Source organism: Benincasa hispida, chromosome 1, assembly GCF_027475165.1.
Source record: "Benincasa hispida cultivar pf3 chromosome 1, pf3_genome.v1.1, whole genome shotgun sequence".
Taxonomy (NCBI): Eukaryota; Viridiplantae; Streptophyta; class Magnoliopsida; order Cucurbitales; family Cucurbitaceae; genus Benincasa; species Benincasa hispida.
Window position 1 is genome coordinate 8,704,316 of NC_143478.1, and position 8,135 is coordinate 8,712,450.

The window sequence follows — 8,135 nt, forward strand, 5'->3', positions numbered from 1 at the left end:
TTATGTAGGTGATTGGTATGGAACTTTGTTTTAACACAAGAATTTGTTATTGAAACAGAAGGTTGAAAAGGGATAAGTTAAAATGGAGTTACTAGTAACAGTAGATGTTCGAGAACTATTGATATGGCATGTTGAGGCTTCATTAGTTAAGACATAAAACATTGAGGGATTAGTAAGATTTAAGGGATTTGGGCTTTGTGTGCAAGTGTTGGAAACATGAACTAGCAAGACCATCAATTTGATTGAAAAAAAACTTAATCCAACTCGAGGTAGACAAAAGTGGTATATGCACAAAAGTAAGTAAGTTGGATCTTCCAATATCACCATTGGCATAAGGGATAGACTTGTAATAAAGTTGAGTTGAAAACAAGAAGTTGCTATAGGTATGTTTAAAGCGATACAGGATAGTATGTTTTCTCTTGCATGGGCAATGAGTTAACTAGCTCTAGGGAGTACGAGTAAGTCAAGTTATGACTTATGAATCAAGAAGGTTTTATCGAAAAAACTAACTTCAGGGATCAATTATGGTTATTACGAGGTTATGAAAATGTGTTATCAATTGATTGATGCTTTAGCATCCAGAGACTTCAAAACCTCATTTTCAGAGGGAATTTTAGACTCATCCGCAATAGGGTCTAAGTAATGATATGTGATTGTTTTAAGGCTAAAGAATAATATGAGGATTGACTTAAGCAGTTTTATAGCCCATGACAGTATAGAGCCTCATGATGAGTTTCTCATGAATGTGAGACTTAATTAGACAGAGTTATTCTCAGGCATGTAGACCCTAAGAAAGGCATCACAGTCGGCGCTTCTAGAGTAGAAACAGTTTTCAGTTGCCCAGATTTGTTCTGGTACGTATCTTCATATGACGCATTATATAGTATGACCAGTTTCTTCATTACACATATGAAGTTTTCCCAGTGACAAAATGGTAAGTTCAAATGTATGTTTTTAGTGGATAAGACTTTCTTAACTTCATGACCATTTTCACAGTTCCCCGCTTGGACGTGTAGAAGTGTTGCTGATTTTCAATATCTTAAGTTTTATAGTTATTAATGGAAGGGGTTGTTACACCTCTTTTGGTACTAGTTTTAGCTATGTCAAACAATGACCCTCGTTTTGCATCTAGTTTTTTTGAAGAGTCTCCAGTTAGCATTGGGTACTCGATTGGATTTTGGTACAATTTTCACCCATAGACTGATAGTCAAATAGGACGTCTAAACCAAATATTAGAAGATAAGTTGTGCGCTTGTGTACTAGAGTTTTTAGGGAGTTGGGACTCTCACTTGCATTTAATGGAATTCGCATATAATAATAGCTATCAGACTGCCACTGGCATATTGCCATTTGAGGCTCTATATGGAAAGAGTGCAAGTCTCTAGTATGTCGGGATGAAGTTGGTGAGAGGAAGTTGCTAGGTCCTGAGCTAGTGCAGACCACGAATGAGGCAATACAGAAGATCAGAGCTTGTATGCAACTAGCTTAAAGCAGACAGAAAAGATATACCGATGTGAGACGTAAGGACCTGAAATTTGAGATTGGTGATAAAGTGTTCTTAAGGGTGGCACCTATAAAAGGTATTATGAGGTTTGGCAGGAAAGGGAAGCTGAGTTCGAGGTCCATTGGGCCTTTCGAGGTCTTAGAGCGAATTGGCCCTGTAGCTTATTGATTGACATTACCTCCAGCACTATCTTCAATTCATAATGTCTTCCACATTTCTATTTTGAGGAAGGTATGTGACAGATCTGTTCCACGTAGTTGACTTTGAGCCATTGCAGTTGAATTGCAACTTGAGCTACGAGGAGAAGTCTATAGAATTTCTCGCCAGAGAAGTAAAGACATTGCGCTGCAGGGAGAGTGCGCTTGTGAAAGTCCTGTGGAAGAATCATCAGTTCAAGGAGGCCACTTAGGAGTGAGAGAATGAGATGAGGGCTCAGTACCCAGAGCTTTTTCAGGAATGAACTTTCGAGAACGAAAGTTCTTTAAGGAGAGAAGAATGTAACATCTTGTGCAGTTATAAAATTAAATTCAGCATTTTTGTATTAATTGAGAACTTTTTGTCAATTCTGAAATTTAGTGTGTTTAAAGGAAAATTTTTTATTTTTATGTCGCATTAATTTAATTTTAAGTCGATGTCAAAATTGAGATTTTAAGGGGAGAATTGAGTTAATTTTGAAATTTAGATTTTAAAGAGGAAGAGGAAAGAATTATATATATATATATATATAGTTATAGTTATTTGAGAATTCATCAAAGCAAATATTTGAAAAGATTTGGAAATTTGCATTTAGTTTAAGGAAAGATGGAATTATTTTGGAAACTGAATTCATTTTTTTGAAGTTTGAGAAATTGAAATTTTGGGAAGAGATATATGTATATATAAATAAAGAAAGAATATGTATATATATATATATATATATTAATCTCTCCCTCGAGAAGTGTGCTAAAAGGAAAAAAAAGAAAAAAAAAAAGAAGAAGAATTTTCATCTTTTTCTTCGTGAAGGAGTAATGGACGCCGAAACCCTTTTCCTCCAGCCGAGACTCAACCGCATGCCACACCGTCAGCCCTCGCCAACTGTGTCCGAGTCACCATTCACGCTGTCACTCGAGCGTCCTAGCCACCTACGCCTGAGGTGTCGTCGTGTCCACGCCGCTTTTCACACAGCAACATTTGCGCCGCGCCTGTCCAACCGTCCTTCTCGATCGAGCCAACACCGCCACCACTAGGCCCAACGCGTGCCACTCGTTCCAGCCGCCAATTTGGGTCTAGCCGCGATGACTACTTCGCAGACCTGTTCGTTTCGTGCAGGGGGTTCTGTTGTCGAGGACCGCTTCTCAGATTTAGCCGACACCCACTAGCTTTTCGCCCATCGATCACTACCGTTTGGGTTTTCGCCAGAATTTGAGTTTGGTGTAAGTTTTTTTGGGTTTCTTGAACGTTCTTGATTACCCATTTAAAATTTTGGGTGTTCAGATTCAAGTTTCAGGGAGAATCTTGAGCTTTTTAATGTTTTCGTTGTGGGTGATTTAAGTTGATCTCGTGGGTTTTTGGTGTCTTCGGGCACGGAAGAGCCTAAGTTTACTAGTTTCTAAAGTTGTGATTAGAGGTAAGTAATCTTACTACTGGAACTGCCCACGGGCTAGGCATTAGATGTTGCAAGAATGTTAAATGAAGGTTATGGCAGAATGACAACATGAAAGATTGATAGTATAACATGATTAAAGTATGTTCTGTTACAAGATCCGAATTATTTATTTATGCACATAGACACTTAAATGCTAGTATGAGATGGTATGTGCTTCCATGGTTGTATTTGATCTGATGATGTTGAGGTATACATGTATGTTGTAGAACCATGATGTTGAGGTATGTGTGTATGTTGTAGAGCCATGATGTTGAAGTTTATATGTATGTCATAGATTCGTACAGTGATGATTATGATGTTGAGACTGTGCAAATGTCCTTACTGATTAGTTAGATGCCCATTAGATTTTGTATTTCCTTCGGGATTCACCAGTTTGTGTCTCCTTCGGGATTCACCAGAGATAGTGGGTATACTTAACTACAGTAGGATAGGACTTAGTCTCCTTCTTGTTTCATGTGTATATATGTCCAATGAGGACTAGAGCAGTTTATATATTTCACCAGAGGTGGGTATCTAGAGGACATAGATGCCCAGCCTGACCCCAGTAGTGGAGTTACATTCTTTCTCATGTTGTTGTTTCAGGTAAGGGTAGAGATGCACCAGTGATAGACAAGCAGAATTTGTGATCGAGCCGCTGGGACTAGTTTTTAGGCTTCCGCATAATGAGATTTAAAGTTCTTTTCATATTTCTCTTAATGTTAGTTTTGATGTTTGAAACTTATTAGTAAGAATTGTATTTTTTTTTTTCATATTTATTTATTAACCTTTATGATTTATGGGTACCCTATTCTTGTTTTAACGTTTGTATTTAATAAAGAACTTTTGAACTTCCTTATCTATTTAGCATTTATTTCAACATAAAGAAGTGTCGTTTTAAGTGCCATGCATGCATGTATTTTATTAACGACCTAACTTAAGTCCTAGGGGGTCGGGTCATTACATCTTATCTGACTTTTTGCCAAGATCTTGCCGGGTAGATTTTAGAAGTCTAGGTTATTTTATAACAATTATAACCCTAGAGCATTCATCTATAACATGCTTCCTTCAATCAAACATGCTTTAATATAACACTTATATTAAAACTAAGCATGCATAATATATATTTTATAACACTTAAAAGATATAACAAATGCATGTCACATGCTTTTTCTATGGTGGGATTTTAAAACTATATGGCATACTATATGCACACATAATCAAAAACCATTATATATCACATGCATAATAGGTAAACAACACTAAAGTGGACCGATTTTGGCATTAAAAACAAACAAATAACTAATTTATTACAAAATTCAGCAACCAGCTTCCCGGAATCGGTTTCAAACACTTTGAAACATCTTGAACCGACCAAAATACTCTCGAACCGGCTCAAAAACTCCAAAAACCAAGTTGAACCGGTCAAACCGGCTCAACCAGGTCAAACGGACCGGTCCAAACCGTCTGCACCGGCTGGTCAATGGCTGCTGGTGTAGTCAACGAAGGTGCGGGTCGGGTCGACAGAGGCAGAGCGAGCACACGGGCAACTTCGAATCGGGTCACGCGAATCGAAGTGGACGAGCGCTCGGGTCGAATCTGGTTGGGCAAGCGTGTGAAACCAGACGCACGTGCGAGAGAATCCGGGTGGCGAACCGGGTCGGGTCAGGTCTAATGGCAAAATTCGGTTCTATAAGTAATTTATCACCAATTTGTTGTTGTTCTCTCTTCCAGAATCAAGAAATTACAACCTAATTTCAACTCTAATGACTCCAACAAATTTATAGACCCTTTTTCACACATTAATGCTAATAAACATATGACTAATTACAAATTTCCACAATATATTTAGAGAAAAACAATGCCAAAATCATAATAAATTCACTTTAGTCCACATTTCATTCAACACTTGAATAGATAGGAAAAACACACCCACCAAAATCAATTGAGCGTAATTCTAGCATGCTCTGATACCACATGATGGAACATGAGACATACGCAGCGAAATTAGGATCTAATTACACTCTAATTGCTTTTAATTCAAAGAAAACTAGCATGCAATTGAAGGAAAAAAACAATAAATATAATTATCTTAAAGCTCCCGAAATCCGTCTTTCCTTGTTGAATCTCGACCCAAACACAAACAGACCACCACTAAAGTTGACCTACTATCCTCTGGACTCAGAACCGGGTTGTGGGACCTAGTGGATGAAGAAAACCGAGAGAAAGAAAGAAGATGGAAAATGAAGGAGAATTTAGGTAGGGTTTGGGTTTGTTTTTTCAGCCCAATTTTGAAAACAAAAATTGGCAAATTATCAAAACTCTTTTATTTAAATTCAAAAGCCCATTTTATAGAAAAAAAACCATGCAACAATTGCATGAAACAAATCCATAAAAACTCAACACCTATAATCCACTATCTTAGTGGGCTTAATGTCTCCATTATAAGCCAACAGCTAGCCCACTATTTTGTTAGTGGAATTATCCAACAAAAGTTTGGATTTTCTCACTAACTTTAGTCAAAGGGCAAAGTAGTCATTTGGTCAAAGTCAAACTTTGACCAAAAAGTCAACATTTTGACTTTTTATGATTTTTTTCGTGTTGACTAATTTTGACCTCCCGAGCATGAATCCGCATTCATTTTCTCAAAATTCAAATCACATTTGAATATAAGGTCGGTCAAAGTTTGACTTTTCAAAGTCAAAAGTCAACTCTTTGACTTTTTACATCTTTGACCATTTCCATTATTTCCGAGCTTCCGAATATGAACATATTCATATTCTTGATATTTAAATCACATTTAAATATTAAAGTTGTATCTCTAAACTGAAAAACCCGACCACTATATCACATATACTTGTCGGTTTCTCTCTCTTCACCTAATTCGAACAATTCGAATTATTCTATCATACTGTTCTAAGTTTATTCCATATGAGCTAGTAGGGGAACCTAATGGACCTATAGATCATGGGCTCCAACGATCCGAGATTAGCTGGCTAAACTCTCTAGACGAAGCTAATCAACATTCGTTAACTAACGGGTCATTCCACTATAGTCCCTTAGTTGCACTCCCCTCACTATAGATATATTTGTGTCCATTTGATATAACCATGATTAGTAAGCTAATCCTTCACAGGTTGTTCGTAATCTTGGCTGGGTCATAAAAACTGGTTTTACCCCTAAGACTACATCTTGTTCCTTAAGTTCCACTGATCCTCTAATAAACAATTGGTTTAAGGTCCAACCTATAAACCGAATCCCTCTGGGGCCAAGGAGAGGGTAGGGCCCCTTGTTCAAGACCTAGATTCAGTACTAAAGGGAACAACCTATCTACTATCCCTATAACGGGTAGGAGTGAATTCCGTCTTGCACCCTATGTTCCCAGCTATCCACCCGATCTTACCCCTGAAATGGGAGGCTTATTGGGCTAGCGATATTGAGCTGACCTCACCTATACAAATCTAAGGATAATTCCGAGTGAACAGAGTTCATAGTTAGCTCAGGATTAAGATTAAGTTACCTAGGTCATCAATTAACGAAATAGTCAGTTTTATACATGAAACGGCATTTAGAACATAAAAAATGACTATTTCATGGTTCAGTCTTATGCAAACTCATTACATAGGATGCCCTCACTCACATATCTCTATATGAACGATTCAGGATCACATCGTTTGTACTAACTACAAAGTGGGCCGCATCCATAGTGTCCCAGAATAAGGCGCCCAACCTTATTCATATACTATAGACCATTTTGGCTATATATTTGAACTTGATCCACATTTATGTCACTACATAAAGTTCAAACTACATTAAATAGCCTCAGGATCTTAGTTTATTGGATTCAAGATTACAATTTCAATAACAACTTTATCAAAAAACAAAACAGAATATGTTTATTAATTTACAAACTACGAGTTTTAGGACATAAAATCCAACAAAAGGGCCACTACAAGAGGTCAAACCAAGGACCTATGCAAGTCGGGGCTGGATTATATACCAAGTTTTTCCTATTCGACGTTTCTCTCATTTATTAGCTTCGACGCTTTGGTTTTTTCTCCTTTACCCTTTATCTAATAATATAATAATGAAGGGTTTTTTTGTGTTCGGGCTTTCGAGTTGGATATCACCATATACTAGTGCTAGTGCTGGTGAACTCAACGCAGCTGGCAACTACTTAGGTTTCGGAAAGTTACCTAAGCTAAGGTTTGGAACACTCGGCAAACTAAGCCGTAGTTAGGTTAGGGGGGAATATGACTCTCAATTCCTTCTTCAAAGGGATCCTCGTTCGAGCTCAATTATCGTTCCTCTCCTTATGGTCGAGCTCAATTACATCGCTCCTCTCCCTATGGAACGACTGGCGCTATCTTAAACTTAAAGAAGTACCATTGAGGAAGAAGTAGGATCAGGTTAGGGCTTCTTCTTTAGCACATAGTAGGGCGGAAGCTCAAACCAAACAACGACATGGTCACCGTTGGTGTGGAGTTCCATCTCTCTTTTCCTGAAGCTCTCTGTGCTAGTGCGGGTGAACTTGATGGGAGAGGAAGAGATCAAATAGGGCATTCCTGGTCTTACTGTGCATTCATGCAGCAAGATTCAGATTGAATGGACATAGAGGGAACGGGGTCTAGTTCTGTTTTCAGGGTGAAAGCCTTGAAATCGAAAAAGGCTTAGGCATTTCCTAGCAACACAAGGCAAGCTAGAAAGGCGGCCTAGGGATCCGATTTTTGGATGGAAATAAGCGGCCTACCTTATCCTTATAGCTTAAGGGGACACAATACCCACTTTGTCCTGATTTCTTTCTCATTTTTCGGATTTGATTGGAACAATGGAGAAGTATGAAGACTTTGGCAATTCATAGCGAATATCTCGAGTATCTATGTCCCAGGACATCAAATATGAATAATGAAACATGAGAATCTGCCAAAGTCCTTATGCTAGGATGGGATGGAGGTTACCCCAAGATGGGTAAACCTTGGCTATAATAATCTAGTTGGGTTAATAAGAAAT